At 44.1% G+C, this 19,578-nt stretch overlaps 1 protein-coding gene across 1 annotated transcript in view; it reads right to left on the bottom strand.

Moving 5' to 3' along the window:
• Positions 1 to 19,578, bottom strand: part of LOC126092092 (zinc finger and SCAN domain-containing protein 22-like) — a 759,840-nt gene that overhangs the window by 331,467 nt on the left and 408,795 nt on the right. The window lies entirely within an intron of this gene.

Genomic DNA, 19,578 nt, shown 5'->3' with positions numbered 1-19,578 from the left:
AGTGATCATGTGTAGTCGGGTATCCAGCAAAATGTCATCTGTCGCAGCTTCACAGAAAACTGCATGTCTCCAACGGCCCAAACAACTTAGAACAACGCTGTGGCTGACTGAAGGTGTGTTATATTCTTCAACACGTCGCGACTTTGTCCCTTTTCGAATGATGCAGAGCTTCGAGTGCACCGACATCCCAAAAATTTTTTGTGATCTTTCCGAGGCATTATACTCTCTTGTAAAAACAGAAGTTTTATGGATTGATGGCTTTACACACAGCTGATTTGTATCATACTTAATAGACAGAACGCAAAAAGTTCTACTGAATAATGCAAACAGGGTTTGATGGGCAGGAAATTTTACTGAATGGGGATAAATCACAAAGGGAGTCCTACAGCGCTGAAATATGGGTCCACCCACATTCGTTACACGTGTGAATGACATTCCACTTAACATACAACAAGCAGAACTGGTACTTCTGGCAGACAATACTAGTGTTGAGATAAATCCCACATCCCACTAGAAATAAAGAAACAGAAGCGAACATAAAAGATGTTTTCCAAAGAATTATTAAGTGGTGTTCACTACATAAACTTTTCCCAAATTTTGAATAAAACGTGCTTTAATCAGTTCTGTGCAACAAATAGAGATATACCAACAACTGATGGAGTACATGAGCAGGCGTCAGTAAATAGGGTCGGATGCTCCAAACATTTGGTTGTACGTATTGATGAAACTTTGAACTGGAAGAAGCATATTACTGAACTTCTCAAACAATTAAGTACGGCCACTTTTTATCTTCGTATAATTCCTAATCTTGCAAGCAAACGAATAAAACTCTTGACATATTTTGAATATTTACACTCAATAATGTGTTATGAAATAATTTTATGGGGTAACTCAGCACTTAGAAAGTACTGATTGACCAAAAGCAAGCAGTGGTAATAATGTATGGTGTTCAGCACGGACGTCATGTAGGTACATCTTCAGCGAGCTAGGCATTTTAACTGCTCTGTCACATTAGATATATTTCAATAATGAAATTCTTCATGAACAATCCATCACAATTTGAAAAGAAGCTAGAGGTTCATATCTACAGTACTAGAGGGAAAAGTACCCTTTATTTCCCATTATTTAAGCTGTCGGTGGCTCAGAAAGGAGTTCATTATGCAGCACCAAAGGTGTTGATAATTTGCCCAGAAACATGAAATGTCAATAGGTAGCAAAGCAAATTTTAAAGGCAACGTAAAATCATTTCTCCTGGAAAACTCATTATTCCATGGACGAATTTATATTTAGAAACTTGTAGCCTGAAGAAAGGCTTGTTTTTAAGTGTAGTTACATGAGTGGGGCTTAAAAAAATGCATTCTTTAATGTTAACGCTAACAATAAATATACTGTTGTTTGAGTTTCTCCACAAAGTTTCCTTAAAAGCACTGTTAAAATGACATATAGAACATGTAAGCAACCATGTAAGCAACTAACTAACTGCCGGCCGTGGTGGCCGAGCGGTTCTAGGCGCTTCAGTCCAGAACCGCGCGACTGCTACGGTTGCAGGTTCAAATCCAGCCTCGGGCATGGAGGTGTGTGATGTCCTTAGGTTAGTTAGGTTTAAGTAATTCTTAGTTCTAGGGGACTGATGACCTCAGATGTTGAGTCCCATAGTGCTCAGAGCCATTTGAACCATTTTTGAACTAACTAACTAAGTCGTTCACCCCACAGTGGTGGAGAGTGCAGCTAACGCCGGAGGTGGTTCTGTGATGTTTTTGGGGGTGTTCACTGAATAACGACTAAGACCTACTCCTTCAGGTTGCCGTAAACATAAACTGAGATAACTGTTTCAACATCTTCGGTAATGGAGTGCTACTCTTTGTTCGACATCATCATGAAGACCATGCTGTGGACATTGCCGTTTTTCATGTCAGTTCTCAGGGCTACACGACAATATATTCTGGGTTTTATGTGCAATCTGGCACCCGGTTGTACCTCAACCTCCCCGCAAAATCAGTAAGTGGCCCCAGGTAGATGTGGTGTAAGATGGCAAGAACTATGCCCATTACATGAAGTCATTAAAGATCACCTAACTCACGTTGAGCGAACAGTAGGATTGAACAAAAATGACTGACAAAGCACAATGCACTTTTTAGAGGGTATAGTATGGATGTATTGGAATAATTAATGTTGGGTGATAGTTTTAAAGTAATTCACACGACATGAAAACATTGTGGAAACGCATCGATTTACTGGAGGCTAGTTTACCCCAGGGAAGTACTCAGAATTGACCGTGGCCACTGGGGGAGCGGCTAAGGGAAGTGACAATAGGCAGCTTAGGGCAGCTCAAGCTCTGAGAAAATGGTAACGGGGCGCGGCATCCAGCCGCCTTAAGGTTTGTGACAGTGAGTGGGTGGTTGACTCTGACTCCATGCTGGTGTACTGGGAAGCAGACGGAGAACTTGTATGCCTGTTGATAAATGTCCTTCGTCCTGTTTTCTGTGGAACATGCGAGAAAGCCATACTAAGCTACAGTGGAGCAGTCAACAGAGGTCAAAATATGCGTGTTCGTGACTATAGCAAATTCACGCTGAATTCACGGTCTGCAGGTGAAGAGCGACAGAATGAAATACGCCAGCCTCTGATGGGAACATAGGACCAAGGAATTTGAAGTACTCTCCTGGGAGTCAGAATTCCGGAAAACTTGGTGCGCAGACGCTAACCTTGATGGGTGGCCTGGGAGAAGCTAAATAACAAAATTTGAGAGGAAAGGAAATTTTGTGGGAATTTGTTCACATCCCAAAGCAGGCATTGGTTGGCGCTGGGAAGCGACGCATAATTAACGCGAATTGGGCTGCAATTGGCGTAAGTGATTTTGCTGGAGGGGAAACCGAGGCGAAGAGCGGACTGTGAGAAGTCTCCATAGAGTTCTTCCATTCCCAGCTTGCCTAGAGTGCGGACGTGGCGTTCTTTACTCAGCCTGCCTGAGAAAGAGTAAGCATCTCTGCAGTTTAGGACTTAGCAAATGGAACGATTGAGCTTGGAGATAGGAAGTTTTGGTTCAGCTATGTACTGAGCAAGATAGCTAGGAGTGAATAGACGAGCGCAGCCTTGCAGCACCACGAGGTTGGCCGACGTCCGCACAACGACACCGCTCCGCCACGCTGAATTCGGTGATATTGCGCCCGCTCCAGTCACTGATTAATTTGCTGGATCACGTCGGCAAAGTTTCCACGAGGGATTCATGGGCCGTGTATTGTAGAATTCTTCTCGCACTTCGCATTACGCCTGGGTCAGTCGATAGGAATTACATTTGATTTATCGCGCTTTACTCCAAGCAAACGCAATTTATTACCACTGCCTGTTAGGAGAGTCATGTAATGTGATGATTGAAGGTCGTGAGTTAAAATAAATCTGTGCTAATCGACGGCATCTGTTTTCAATCAAGTAGTTGAAATCCCAAGTCACTTTCTTAATTAATTTTATGTTCAACATTTGCATCTGCTGTTCAATAGCTGAATATAAAATCAATGTGCACCCCTTTTTAATTAAAAGGGATCAATTCTGAACCAATTAATGTCAACACTGCCACCGCAGTTCAATCAGGAGTCACAGGGCCTTATTACTTTCTTTGCGTTATCCGACATTGCGGCAGTTTTGCACTCTCTGTTGATCTGTTAGTCAGTTACCTGGGGTGAACACACACCAAAACCAGATAAGTGACGGGTGGGGTGTTACAATGGATACACCTGAAGTACGAATGGATTATCTTCCTGAGGACTTTCTTCCTGTGGCCTATCTTCCTGAGATTGTACATCAGGGCCGGCCAAACGCTACACAGTGTGCAGACGTGCGGAAGTGATACACATGTGCACGCGTGTGCGACAGCGACATCTGTTATTAGACTTGTGTCCTAAATGAACGGCGGCGGCTCCACTTCCCAGTTTATGTGGTACAAGCAAGAGCGCAACATACCCAGTCTCGTTTACCCCTGGTAACCGTAACCTTTACAGAGAAGTACTGAGAAATGGCAAGTACTGTGAAAAAGCAAAGGACGTAGTTTAAAAATGGCTGGGAAATGCAAGTCTTTTTTGTAGCCGTTGCTGAAAACTCACAATGTTTGCTGTGCCGCCGAATAATAGGCGGCCAGCGTAAGTTTTTTTAAATTGAAAGACACTACAATACATATCACAAAGACGAGTGTAGTGTACTCAACAGTGAAGAAGGCAAGCAAAATTAAATGTCCTTAAGAAAATGGATGAGACACATCAAATCGGTTATCATTTCTCATGACCATTGATAAACATGTTTGGATTTATTCCTTTCATAATTAAAAATTATTGTTTACTAACTGTGCATTATTGCGTCATTCTGCTCAATGCTACATTATTATCAGGAAAGTTGGTCATTAAACCGATTGTTCCAATGTATACTTACATTTAGGTTTTTTTTTTAATGTGTGAAGAGCTATGCTCAGCTGAAGTCGATAAAACATAACATTCATCTAATTGTCGGTTATTATGCAGATTTCAGACGTAACTGATGAGAGACATAGCAATAATGGCATTGAAATAACAGGTAATCATCGAGAGGTCTGCGGTCATCATTCTGTTCAGAGGTCAGTGAGACGGAAATTATGTGGGTGTAACTGAGGGCACCGAGAACTAGTTATAGGAAACCTTGCATTAGTTTAATGTTATTTGAAATCATGAATGAGGTTCGTGAGAAATCTCTAACTGCTCTCTTTCTTAAATACTAGATCAAAAACATTACGCGTATTTACGTGCCGTCAGTCAAGCTGCCTTAATAAAAACCCACCGTTGTTAACTGTATTACTTGTCTTACTGGGTTAAGCTGTTGACATAAAAGTAGACGTCTCAATGAGTAGGCTGTGACAGTATTTTAAATGTTTAATACGTGAAATACTCGTACCTTCCCATGGTTGGCGGCAAGCTCTGAAAAGAGCACTAGAATACGCCGGTACATCAAATGGATAAAGCGACACCTGTGCGTAGAGACATGCACTACATGAACGCTGACGGCTGCGGCGTGCACACTGTGACCCGAAAGTTGCACGTGTGCAGGAGCACCGCACGCGTGCAGAATTTCTGGCCGGTCCTGTTGTACATGGTGGATCTCGAAGCCGCGACAGCCACTTCAAGAGCCAGCGACAATGATTTCAACGCATTCGGCAGTGAAATACAAAGTGAGCAGCCCGGAAGTACACATTTTCAGTTTGAGGACTGTCCAGCCGTTCACCGCTGACTGGTGGTTCACGGAACGACTGGTCGCCGACTCCTGTCCGGTGGCGGCGACGCACCGCGCTGGCGTAATCGCCACCTGCGCTATCGTAATGGGGACAGCCGAGTGGAACGTGCCACGGCAGGGCAGAAAAGCGTTGACACCGGCGCGTCACGGGCGGTCGCCGCGCACCGCCGTAAGAAGACCCGCCGCCGGCGATGGTTCACTGCCCAAAATTTTTGCCCCGACCGTCACCGCTTTGTTTGTTTGCGGAGCAGCCAGCCTCTTCTTCGCATTTCCCAAAGGGTACCTGGAATGCTTTTCTATACGGCGTTACGTGGCGGCGGTACAGGGCATCCGGTCCGGTGGCTTTCCTATTAAATGTAACTTAGTCATCCCGCTCTATTCTGTTAGCAGGCTGAAAATTTCTGCTCGGTAGCCTCGGCGACAACATAACAGTGGTGTTAGCGATGCTTGAGGTTTCAAAAGGATGAATCAGGTATTTAAAAAAAGGCGACGATTACGTTCCCTTCGCAAAAGAATATTGTCGTCTTACAGTGCAGTGTCAAGAGAGCGTCCGTTAAAAAAAAAGTATTGCTCTTGCTATTTTTCTTGGTTGTCGCCGTGATCCACAGTCGAGAGACTGGTTTGGAACAGCTCTCCATAGGCCTGCAGAAGTCTCCTCGTTTCTTTTTTTTTATTTATGAATTTAGCCAGCTATGGACAGCATACAACTTAAGACTTATGGTGTTTCTTTTTCTTCCCTTCTTCCCAGTACTTCTTCATTTCCTCGCCAACTGCTCGTCTATGCTCATCTGTCCACACTCTCTTGGGTCGAGGTTTTGGCGCATCTTCTTCATAGTTTGCGTTTTCTATAAGTAGCCTAAAGTTATTCCTGTCACGTATTATTTCTTCTGTAACACCTATTTTGTTGGCGTCTTTGTTTACTGGTTCTATCCATCCTACAGTTTTTTTCAGCTTACCAACGTAATTAAAAATTTTCTTTGTAATCCGTGTTTCTTCCATTCTTTTTAAATGTCCATAAAATTTTAGCCGTCTCTTCCTCATTGTATCTGTGATCTTTTCTGTATTTTTGTATAGGTCTTCATTTCTCCTTTTAATCCACCTATTTTCCTTGTTTTTCTCAGGACCTAGAATTTTTCTTAATATTTTTCTCTCTCTTTTTTCTAGTTCTCTTAATTCGCCTTCCTTATTCAATGTTAGGCAATCTGATCCATATGTTGCTTGTGTCCTAATAACTGAATTGTAATGTTTAATCTTTGCTTGTACGGATATTGATTTCTTATTGTAGTAGTTTTGTGTTAATTTATATGCAAATTCCAACTTTTTTATTCTTTCTTTATTTGTTGTGTTATCCAGTCCATTGGCTTGGATCCGCTCCCCAGGTATTTTAATCTATCAACTCCCTTAACTTTTCCATACTTTGTTTTCATAAACTTTTCTGTATTATGTTTGTGTTCTATATACTCGGTTTTTTCATAGGATATTTTTAGCTCAGTCTTTTCAGCAATCTCGTGTAACAGATCACGCATTACTGTTTCGTCTGTTATCAATGCCATACCATCCGCAAAGGCTAAACATTTCACTTCAAATTCGTTCTTTCCTTGGCCCATGCTTATACCCTTTGTGCCTCTGTTTTTCAATGTGTTTTCCCATGTTTTTGCTATTTTATCTAAAACCAAGTTAAAGATAATTGGGGACAGTCCGTCTCCTTGTCGAACTCGTGTTTTGATTTTCTCGTTTCTACATAACTAGTCTAACCTACATCCATTTGAACTTACTTGTTATAGTCAAACTTTGTTTTGCCTCTACAGTTTTTTCCGTCTACGTTTTTCTCAGTTACCAAATTCACGATTCGTTGATACCTGAGGACGTATTCTATCAATGAAAACTTTCCTTTTTTGCCACCCTTTATCTTGCTTTATGCGTCTATATACAGTAGAGGAAAGGGGATGGGATAGAGGCCAAAGTAAAACATACCTGAGTGATTGCGTCACTGCGATCTTTTTTTCGGGAATCTACATCAACATCTACATCCATACTCCGCAAGCTACCTGACGGTGTGTGACGGATGGTGCCTTGAGTACCTCTATCGGTTTTCCCTTCTATTCGAGTCCCGAGCGGTCTAGGGCGCTGCAGTCATGGACTGTGCGGCTGGTCCCGGCGGAGGTTCGAGTCCTCCCTCGGGCATGGGTGTGTGTGTTTGTCCTTAGGATAATTTAGATTAAGCAGTGTGTAAGCTTAGGGACTGATGACCTTAGCAGTTAAGTCCCGTAAGATTTCACACACATTTGAACATTTTTTTTTCTGTTCCAGTCTCGTATTGTTCGTGGAAAGAAAGATTGTCGGTATGCCTCTGTGTGGGCTCTAATCTCTCTGATTTTATCCTCATGGTCTCTTCGCGAGATATACGTAGGAGGGAGCAATACACTGCTTGACTCCTCGGTTAAGTTGTGTTCACGAAACTTCAAAAAAAAAGCCCGAATCGATCTACTGAGCGTCTCTCCTGTAGAGTCTTCCACTGGAGTTTATCTATCATCTCCGTAACGCTTTCGCGATTACTAAATCATCCTGTAAGGAAGCGCGCTGATCTCCGTTGGATCTCCTCTATCTCTTCTGTCAACCCTACCTGGTACGGATCCCACACCGGTGAGCAGTGTTCAAGCAGTCGGCGAACAAGTGTACTATAACCTACTTCCTTTGTTTTTGGACTGCATTTCCTTAGGATTCTTCCAATGAATCTGAGTCTGGAATCTGCTTTACCGACGATTAATGTTATATGGTCATTCCATTTTAAATCACTCCTAATGCCTACTCCCAGATAATTTATCTGTGTTATTTACCTGTGTAATTTATTTGTGGTTTAGATGGCAGAAGACAACTGGTCCCCCCACAGTTAAAATGGTCAACAAATAAAAACGCCAATTGATCAAATTTCGTGGTTGGTAGCTTTCGTACGGTTCATAGCGAGTCCTTGGTCGAATCCAGACCGTAAGTAGTCCTCCGCCCTGACAAAAAAAGCAGTACCATGTAGGTCTGAGCTAAACATACTGTAGTCCTACCACGTGCAGATTCTGGCACCGTTTCAGATGCACATGTTAATGCAGGGATTACAAATGCAAATGGTCTCCCGCTGTCTTTTGTCGTTCTGTGTGGACACATTGGAAACTGCAATTAATTATACAACACGCGAAGGAAGCAGTGCGACTGCCAGTTAACACAGCGATTGTGACCGACAGTCGTACTCTGCCCTAGTCTCTTTAGGGTTACGTTGTCGCCGGCTGACGTTGAAACACGTGGTTCAGACTACAGATTTTGTTTCGCGCGCAAAGGCGAATTTAAGGTAGAAGAAAAATTATTAACTATAAGGAAAAGGATGACACATGGATCGCCTTATAAGGCACTGACTAAACTAGTTGGTCCACTTGTTGGCGCAGGGTTTGTTTTCAGAAAGCGAGAAGTTAAAGTCGTTGTCCGGACATCATGATTTATGTTTCTCACAGTTTTGTGAAATCACTTCATGTGAATGTCGTATTGGCACTACCTCTCACATCCTCGTTTACTTTAGTAAACGCTCCGTGTCTAGTGCCTCTAATGGCGGAGGAACTAAACGTTAGTCTACTAGCGCCCATTGCTCTTCGAATTAAACTAACAAGATTGAGCAATTCGAGAGAGACGATAGCTAGAAACAATGTATAAGCTGCAAAACTTCTCAGACGTTACAGCAAGAACTATGATGTGTATGAAAAATTGGTTTTAGCCTCTGCGGCAGGCTGGTGTGCTTTAAAAAGTAAATCGTCTGCTTGGTGTACGCACGGATGGGGGGGGGGGGGGGGGGCGATGATTGTGTAAATCGCTTATCAGCTCAAGACATACAGACATGAGTCTCCTGAACCTGTTGAACTGTTGCCAAGTGTACTTTTAATATCTTGTTTTTTTCATGTTTATTCCGATTTACGATATTGACATTTACTACAAATCGTCTTCAGATTCATATATATTGGTAGAGCACTTGCCCGCGAAAGGCAAATGTCCCGAGTTCGAGTCTCGGTCCGGCACACAGTTTTAATCTGCCAGGAAGTTTCATATCAGCGCACACTCCGCTGCAGAGTAAAAATCTCATTCTGGAAACATCCCCCAGGCTGTGGTTAAGCCATGTCTCCGCAATATCCTTTCTTTCAGGAGTGCTAGTTCTGCAAGGTTCGCAGGAGAGCTTCCGTTAAGTTTGGAAGGTGGGAGACGAGGTACTGGCAGAAGTAAAGCTGTGAGGACGGGGCATGAGTCGTGCTTGGGTATCTCAGTTGGTAGATCACTTGCCCTCGAAAGGCAAAGGTCCCGAGTTCGAGTCTCGGTCCGGCACACAGTTTTAATCTGCCAGGAAGTTTCAGATTCATATATAACTACTGGAGATCACATTTCGTCAGTAGGGGTCGCATTCTATGAAATCTCTTAACAGAACGTTCACCCCTGCTTGAAACTCGTAACGGAATGCTAGCCTGGTGACGAACCGCGATAATTAGGTATGACATTTAAGATTGTTTGTAAAATACCTCGAAAGTGGTAATCCAAACAAACGCAAAAAGTGACCAAGGGGAGTAGGTCTTTTTTTATTATGTTATAGGACTCACGGTGCCCTCAGTCGTAGTGGCTAATATAACAAAAAGAAACGTTATTTATTTCCAGTCGCTTGCGTCTACTCGTTCTGCCTTACAAAGTATTAGTCTCGTAATTACTGCACCACCTCGATTGGTCTGTAGCTACTTGGAGAGTTCGTTAGTCACTTAAAAGTATAACCCTGTCCTCTGCAGGCACAATCTGTTGACACCTTCCTGACGAGAGCACAACAACCTAGAGGCGACGGCGTCCTCACGGAAACAGAAAAGCCCGGTGTGCGGGTGCGGACTCGCCCTTGTAAGTCAGCCTGAGCGGCGATAAAGCACGGACACCCCGCGCGGCGCGCGCCGTATGGCCGCAAGTTATTTGTAGCGTCTGCTGCCGCTGCTGCCGCAACTGGACCGTGGATTAATCACCCGTGGCATTAAGGCGGACGGTTTTACGTCCAATATTAATAACTCGTTCGGCTTTATATAAACAGCCGCGCCTAAATCACGCGAATCGCGGCGGACCTCCCCCGCTTGGTAGCAGCAGGCACACACACACACACACACACAGGTGCTATCACTTATGGGTGCCCTGATGTATATCTGCTCTCGCCACGCCACGCTCAGATTTGCTTGCGAGCATAGTTTCCCACGGCGTCGAGTCGCACGCACCTCTGCGGCTACCGCGCATGCATCTATCCGTACTAGAACGCCTCGTCAAGTGGTAGCTAACTAATAGCTGATATTGATCCTTCCTGCCGAACATACCAGGCAAGTGAGATCACTCAGTAACCAATCGTTGGGCAAGAAACATCGAGTCTTGATCAAGAACTCAATTTAATTTCACAGTATATTTGATTCGTCGTCTGGATCGAAATTTACATTTTGTTCATGATCAGTTTCGGCTATCAAGAGTCATCTTCATGTTTGTTAAAAGTGACAGTGCAGCAGAATGCGATCTAGAGAGCAGGAACGGGATAAGAAAGACTCGGCTTTCCAATCACCCAAGGCCGGAAGCACGCAGCTAAGGTTTGCCAGTGAAACTCACGTCAAAGAAGTTCACACACTCGAGTAGCCAACGGTACATTGGTCACATAGCTTAGTAAGGTGGAAACCCATCAAGCGTTGATACATGCATGCCGTAAATAAGCACAAGACATTGAAATGAGTGAAAAATGTACTACTTTCACCATCAAGGGTCTAGCGGTATCCGAAGCGATACAAGTAAGCATACTAATGGATCGGCGGGGAAGGTAGGTGGCACACTCTCATTTGTCGGAAGCAAAACCTATTCGTGTTAATTCTATTTTAAATTTGTTTAAAGCTAAATGTTTTATGAAATAACTGACGTCGTTTTTTCGAACCTCAAGTAACAGAAGAACTTATTGTAATTTAGCGCGCTAGCAGACCAGTCGTGAGTCAGGTTTTGTCTGGGGTGCATTACGTCTTAGTTATGATGGTCTTGTGATTAATTATACTTTCATTTTATGTGAGGATGAGTACGTTCATACTTGACACAGACAACAGCAAATAGTGATATTTGTAGAATATACAGTGCGTTTGACAAACAAAATGGACAAGGACAGTACAACGAAACAAATACTCCAAAAAACCTTAGGCCAGAGACCAATGAATCTCCCAGTATTTCAACTCTGGTGCGTGTTTGGCACAGACCTGATGGGTGTGTATGCAACAGTGTGTTTGAAAGGCCGCCTATCTATCTGATGCAGATCCATGTTTGGCACGGCATTTATGCCCAGACCTTCGTCCTGAGCTCTAATAATCTTCCTAGCAGGCTTAGGAATTGTGACAGTCTCTCGTTTTATGCCATGTACCAGGAATACTTTGTTTTAACCTAACTGAGCCTCTGTTATTCGACTTTTATGGGCTCATATTTTACGAGGGGTATTCGAAAAGTAAGGTCCGAGCGATGGTGAATTGGAAACCACTGTGAAAATCAAAAATGCTTTATTCGCAACAGTTAGCTATAACTTCCAGCTACTTATCTTACTTATCTACATAGGCGCCGATCCGACTTTGACGTTTGTCGTAGCGTTGTACAAGCTTTCCAATACCCTCGTTACGGAAGGCAACCGTCAGTGTTTTCTGCTAGTTCTCTATGCTGACAGGGAGCTAGTTGTCTGTGCGAAAACGTTGTCTTCGTAGCCAGCAGTTCATGTGAGCAGAGATGAAACTCAGAGGGGCCCAATTATGGGCCGTATTGTGGGTAATCAGACACTTCCACTTGAAACACTGCAGGAGCATCTTCATTGCCCCTGCCGGTCGGAGTGGCCGAGCGGTTCTAGGCTCTACAGTCTGGAGCCGCGCGACCGCTACGGTCGCAGGTTAGAATCCTGTCTCGGGCATGGATGTGTGTGATGTCCTTAGGTTAGTTAGGTTTACATAGTTCTAAGTTCTAGGGGACTGATGACCTCAGAAGTTAAGTCCCTTAGTGCTCAGAGCCATTTGAACCATTTCATTGTCACTGCAGAATGCGGCTGAGAATTGTCTTGAAGAAGAAAACGCATGACAGTTATGTGATGTGGGCTGCATAACTTCAGGCGGAATTTCTCACCAGACCATCGTAGTTGGCGGGAGACACTATTTTCTAGGCATCTTAAAAGTGCTTACTGTGCGCTTAGAAGTGAAAAGAGCGACGTGATGCGATCGATGGGCGTACTAGAGACATTGCCCAACACATCTATATGAAGCTTCATCGGATTTTCACAGTGGTTTCGGATCTTTCTTTCCGAATACGCCTCGTATATCCACCTGAAGATGGGACACATGTCCCAAAACCAAGTTGTGCCTTCCTTTTACGATGCGAAAAACTTTAAAACTGTAGTGGACCATATTATAGACGACTGTTTATTTTCACTGTAATCAATCATAGCTCTCATACTTGTTCCAAGCAGCAGCTCCTTGTATGACGTATTTGTCAGAGCAGTTCTACAGTGGCGCCAGTACAGCTTGCAAGTAAAGTGATAGAGCAGACTTAATGACCGACCAAGGATGTAGTTCACAGGGGTTTGCGTGTGTGAGGAGGGACGGAATGGCGGAGTGATTCTGGTACGTTTGCTAGTACAACACACCGTTTGGCGGGGTACAATTGCAGCAGTGAATGTAGCACCTGGAAGCGTGCCGAATCGTGCTGTACCGGCGGAGGGAGACGGAAGCCCCTTTGGGCGGCGGCCCATCCGATTTGCACGGTCACGTGCGCGCCGCTACTCCGCCGTATGACTGGCGGCCATTGTGGCCGGCGGTCGGCGCTGATGAGTCGGCTCTAATGGTGCGTCCCTATCAAAGGGCGAGCGGATAGGCAGCCGCGGCCGCCCAAATAAAAGGAGCGCCCGCCATTGTGGCCAGAGTTGCAGAGTAACAGCTTCGCTATTAACCGCTGGGCTTATTTGGCCGCCGCTAGGTTTGTACAAATTATGCACGGTGCGCGCGCTCGCGCATGCGCGTAATAACGAGCCAGCCGGAAAATGTGCGTCCGCTTAATTCCAGTCATTTCCCTGTCAAGCCGCGTTCTGTCCACTACTGCTGTCTGTCTGTCTGTCTCTCTCTCTCTCTCTCTCTCTCACACACACACACACACACACATACACAGATTCTTCACAGTGTAAACACATGCCACTGTCCGCCTTTTGTGAAACGTTTTCACAGTCGTATTGTGGATCGCAGCTGATGGTGCGTTCCACAGCTACGGGCATTAGAGGGAAGCTGACGTGTCTAACCCACAGGTGAACCCGAGTGTCGCGCGAAGGATTCAGACCTTCAATGCTCCTCACGTGCATACACTGCCGAGTCACACTGTTCCTTCTCCTGTCACTTCGCCTAATCACAGCACAGCAGCTGGTCGAGCTAGTCGAGTATAATGACATTTGTGGAGACTAGAAATCTACTCTGTAGGAGTCAGCATGGGTTTCGATAAAGACGATCGTGTGAAACTCAGCTCGCGCTATTCGTCCACGAGACTCAGAGGGCCATAGACACTGGTTCCCTGGTAGATGCCGTGTTTCTTGACTTCCGCAAGGCGTTCTATACAGTTCCCCACAGTCGCTTAATGAACAAAGTAAGAGCATATGGACTATCAGACCAGTTGTGTGATTGCACAGTTCCTAGATAACAGAACCCAGCATATCATTCCCAATGGAGAGAAGTCTTCCGAAGTAAGAGTGATTTCAGGTGTGCCGCAGGGGACTGTCGTAGGACCGTTGCTATTAACAATATACATAAATGACCGCGTGGATAACATCGGAAGTTCACTGATAATTTTTGCGGATGATGCTGTAGTATATCGAGAGGTTGTAACAATGGAAAATTGTACTGAAATTCAGGAGGATGGAGGATCTGCAACGAATTGACGCAAGTAGACAAGTGTAATGTGCTGCGAATACAAAGAAAGAAAGATCCATTATCACTTAGCTACAGTATAGCAGGTCAGCAAATGGAAGCAGTTAATTCCATAAATTATCTGGGAGTAGGCATTAAGAGTGATTTAAAATGAAATGATCGTATAAAGCTGATCGTCGGTGAAGCAGATGCCAGACTGAGGTTCTTTGGAAGAATCCTAAGGAAATGCAATCTGAAAACAAAGGAAGTAGGTTACAGTACACTTGTTCGCCCATTACTTGAATATTGCTCACCAGTGTGGGATCCGTACCAGGTAGGGTTGATAGAAGAGATAGAGAAGATCCGGCGGAGAGCAGCGCGTTTCGTTACAGGATCATTTAGTAATCGCGAAAGCGTTACATAGATGATAGATAGACTCCAGTGGAAGACTCTGCAGGAGAGACGCTCAGTAGATCGATTCGGGCTTTTGTTGAAGTTTCGTGAACACACCTTAACCGAGGAGTCAAGCAGTATATTGCTCCCTCCTACGTATATCTCGCGAAGAGACCATGAGGATAAAATCAGAGAGATTAGAGCCCACACAGAGGCATACCGACAATCTTTCTTTCCACGAACAATACGAGACAGGAATAGAAGGGAGAACCGATAGCGGTACTCAAAGTACCCTCCGCCACACACCGTCAAGTGGCTTGCGGGGTATGGATGTAGATGTTGATGTAGATGTGCTGGGAGTGGTAGGCACTGTAAGGTAGAGGAAATGGTTTATAAACGTGTTACATGTAGCTTCTATTGATTTTGAGAAAGCTTTTGACAGTGTGAACAGAAAGAAACTATGGGACATAACGACTAAAGCTGGATATTGTAGACATATTACTGAACTATAGAAAGCTTATACGAGACACAAAAATAATACTAAGAGTCGGTGATAATAAAACATACGAAATCGCTACCAACCACTGCAACCTCATTCAATGTATATAAAATGTTTAATGTCTATAAGTGCAGATGTCTGTTGGTGAGTGAAGACGGTGAACTGGACAACGTAACATCAGTATTGATGTCGTTTGCAGACTAATAATTATAGCTGTTGCAAGTCCTATGTTTTTAGGTTGGTTAGTACAATCGAGTACTTATGGCAAGCACAAGCCATTAATGCTTCTTTTGCCCTGGCCAGCGTGTGAGGTTTGAAGTATGGATGAATAGACGCAAAACAGTTAGTCTATACAGAGAAATGCAATTCACTTAGTGGCGCAGTTAGAGCCGTGCAGAAAACGTCAGGTCGTGAAGTTTGTGACGTTGTTGTGGGAATATTGTTCGACGCCGAAAAAAAAGCACTGAAGTGTGTACATATTAAGATACCACATACGAAAGCATCTGCAACCTGTATAAATAATTTCATTAAGAACTGGAGAAAGAATTTCAATCCGAGTATACAGGTTAATGTCGTTATGTAAGCAGATGATGCTACAACTTTTGGAAGAAAGTGGAGATGAGCTACAAAAAGCAGTGTGTAAACTACATCAGTTAGGGAAAATAGAATGAAACCTTCTCTTATCAACAGTGGAAAGTAAACTCATATCCCATCATGGGGAATACCCCATCCACTCAAATATAATGATATATAACACGTCACTTGGGCAGGCCTTTAGCTTTATTTTTTTATAATGCAACGTAAGCTATGATAAGGACAAGGAGACACTAAATGAGGCTGACAAATATCAGTCAATACGGAGAATGATAAACCAAACATGTCTGAACATAATAAGGAAGGAATCAAATTTAAAATTTTATGGATAAAATTTTTATGGATAAAAAAAAGTGTTAAAAGTAAACGACCAGCAACAGAAATGAGATTACTTAAGAAAGTGAAAGACGTTACCAGGTAAGACCGTACAAAAATGAAGATATTATGAGTGAATGAGATATTTACAATATTTAAAAAAATGGTTCAAATGGCTCTGAGCACTATGGGACTCAACTTCTGAGGTCATTAGTCCCCTAGAACTTAGAACTATTTAAACCTAACTAACCTAAGGACATCACAAACATCCATGCCCGAGGCAGGATTCGAACCTGCGACCGTAGCGGTCTTGCGGTTCCAGACTGCAGCGCCTTTAACCACACGGCCACTTCGGCCGGCGTTTTACAATATTAATGAAAAGCTTGAATAAAATAAAACATGAGGACGAACCCATAGAGAATCCCACGTCAGGCAGTGCTGTATCATCCAAGAAGGGGTGTAGAAAGACCAAGAACGAGGTGACAGTGAAAAGTGAAGACGGCAGGCACAAGTGCCCAAACCATCGAGTGCAGTTGTAGAAGAAGAGCATGCGGACGATCCGCCGTATAATATTGCTCATTTGTGTGGAACCAAAATGGACTTACTGGGGATATTGTACATATAGAAAGATGAGCTGTACGAGTGGTCACAAATTTGTTTGACCCTTGTGAGAGCGTCAAGGACATACCGAAAAACGACAACTAGGATACAGATGAAGGCAGATGCCAACTAGCCCACTAACGCCTGCTAAAAAAGCTACAGAAACTAGTGAGTAATCTAGCAATATATTACAAGTGTCTACAATCGTTCCCTTAGAATTTGGGAGGGGGTAGGACAATATTAGACTAATTACGGGGGGGGGGGGGAAGACTATTATTTCCGCTCTACATATGTGAATGGATTGGGAAGAATCCCTAACAGCTAATGTAGTCAGAAATACCCCCTGCCATGGATTTCACATGGTTTTACAAGGTACGGATGTAGATGTTGCGTGTGTGTGGTCGCTACGCAGCTAGCTTCTCTAGATGAGTTAGGTGAAGATTACCTTCTTGTTTGCTTCAAGAGTTATTGTAGGAAGAGCACAGCTTGAAATTAGCTCGGAGCTTTTCAGAACCTTGCATGGATATTTTAGGTAGCTCACAATTACAGTAAGTGCAATACGTTGTTATTAGTATCGTTAGGAGAGGACAACAGTTGCAAATCTTCTCCGGAACATCGCAACGATTGGAGTTAGAGGAATTCGAGACAATGCAGAGGGTTAGGCTTACTGATGCTCTTCTTTCCTTAAAATAACCGAGCGAGGTGACACTATGGTAAGACAATAGGCTCGTTTAAATCCATGTCCGGCCGTGCAGGCTTCGGTTTTCTGTGATTTACCAAAATCACCTGAGGAACCTGTCGGGATGGGTCCTTTGAAAGGAATCCAAGCCTGTACTACGTCTAAAGTTACCATGAAGTCAGCGGGACGTCAAACCCTAATCTTACTTCGTTTCCCCTCGCCAGTGGTACAGGAGGAAGCAAAACTGTATCTGATACACTGTGTATCGTTATCACTCACTATATGGTGGTTACCGACTTGTGTTCATCGCCCTGCCACCTTACTGACTTCTGTCGTTTATAATCTTGCTTCATAAGTCACAATAATTTTTCACACCGTGTGTGGAATCTTCACCTCTTTGCGTTTTTTGAGGTTTTCCCGTCGAAGAAAATATTGTATCATCTTCCGGGTGTACCCTCTTCGTTAAAGCTGACACAGATCTACGTTTTCTCAATAGACTATCCTCCGTGAAAATGTGAATAAACTGCAGTGTCGATCCAGTGGATTGAGTTTGAGCAAAGAATATGGACTGAAAGGAGACTGAAGAAAGTAACGGGGAGTAGAAGAAATGGGACTAGCGATTAACACAACATCAAATTTGGCCGTTACGAAGAAGACGAGGTGAAGGAATTCTGGTATCTTATAAGCGAAATTGCACACGGCGAACGAAGCAATGAGGATTTAGAAATCTGACTAGCAAAGGTAAAGATGTCATGCCTGGTCAAAAGCGCTGGGATCAAAGATGGACCCTACAGTAAGAAATTTCTTAGAACCTATGTTTGGAGCATAGTATTGTACGGAAGGAATCATGAACTGTGAGGAAAGCGGAACAGAATAGAATCTAAGAGTCTGAGATGCGCTGCTATAGAATGATTGTCTGGATAATGTCGAGTGATAAGAAATGAAGAGGTACTCCACAAAATGGCGAGGGGAGCGACATGTGGAAAACACTCATAAGAAGAAGAGAAATGCTGATAAGACAATTGTTAAGATATACCGGAGAAACTAGAGGGAGAAGTACAGGGTGAAACGGCCGCGCGGGATTAGCCGAGCGGTCTAGGGCGCTGCAGTCATGGACTGTGCGGCTGGTCCCGGCGGAGGTTCGAGTCCTCCCTCGGGCGTGGGTGTGTTTGTCCTTAGGATAATTTAGGTTAACTAGTGTGTAAGCTTAGGAACTGATGACCTTAGCAGTTAAGTCGCATAAGATTTCACACACATTTGAACATTTTGAATAGGGTCAACTGTAGGGGAAGAAGAAGTGAAAGCCCTTCCTTGCACTTGGACCTCTTCCTCCCGAACGTGTCGTCGGGAGGAGGTAATTTTAGCTAGACTCCGGATAGGGCACTGTCTTTTTAGCCATCGACATCTTTTAAGCGGTGATCCTCCCCCACTCTGTCCCCACTGCTCTCAGCTGTGGACGGTAAGACACCTTTTAATTGAATGCCCCTATTTTAATCCGTTACGCTCCCATCTACAGCTATCGCCTCATCTATCGTCGATTTTAGCAGATGACACGCGCTCAGCCGACCGCGTTCTCCAGTTTATTAGTGACAGTGAAATGACGTCAGTCATTTGAAGCTTTTTTTGGGGACAACCACCCCCTTTCTGTAGTGAATTTTTAAGCATTCCTTCTACTTTTAGTTTCTCCAATTTTATGACTTTGTTCCCATTGCTGCTGGTTTTCAATTTCGGTTTTTTACTGTCTTAAGTCACGGGCTGGGCGCTAATGACCATAGAAGTTTTGCGCCCTAAAAAGCCACAAAGAAAAAAAAACCACAAACAAAAAACTGTAGGGGAAGGCAGAGACTGGAGTACATGCAATTGAGGGCATTGGCTGTAAGTGCTTCTCTAAAGAAGAAGAAGTTTGTACATGAAAGAAATCGTGGCGAGCCGCACCGAACCAGTCACAAATTAAGAAGAGGAGACTCTTGCCGCTCTACATTGCTGACTTAAGATGTACCCGAAGATTTCAGAAGGAACTAGCCGTAGAGTTGTGAAAGGGCTCCGCTTTCGTCCAAGGCTGTTGCTGTGGAGCTTCGATCTACGCGGCCGAAACTGGAAATAATATTTCAGCATAATCGTAATCGCATTATGGCAGGTGAGCCCTGTCGAGAGCTTTAAGCAAGAGCACACAGCCAGCCGGATCCGGGCAGCGAGCCGTGGCCAGCGCTCATAACTCACTGAGAACCTACCCTCTGCTCTGCTCTCACCGGCCGGCCGGGCACCCACTGCTCTGCTGTCCGCCCCCGCTTGCCTTTCCTGCCTCCCACCGCACAGTG

The sequence above is a fragment of the Schistocerca cancellata genome, chromosome 7 (assembly GCF_023864275.1).
Source record: "Schistocerca cancellata isolate TAMUIC-IGC-003103 chromosome 7, iqSchCanc2.1, whole genome shotgun sequence".
NCBI lineage: Eukaryota > Metazoa > Arthropoda > Insecta > Orthoptera > Acrididae > Schistocerca > Schistocerca cancellata.
This window is presented reverse-complemented; position numbering and strand designations above follow the sequence as displayed.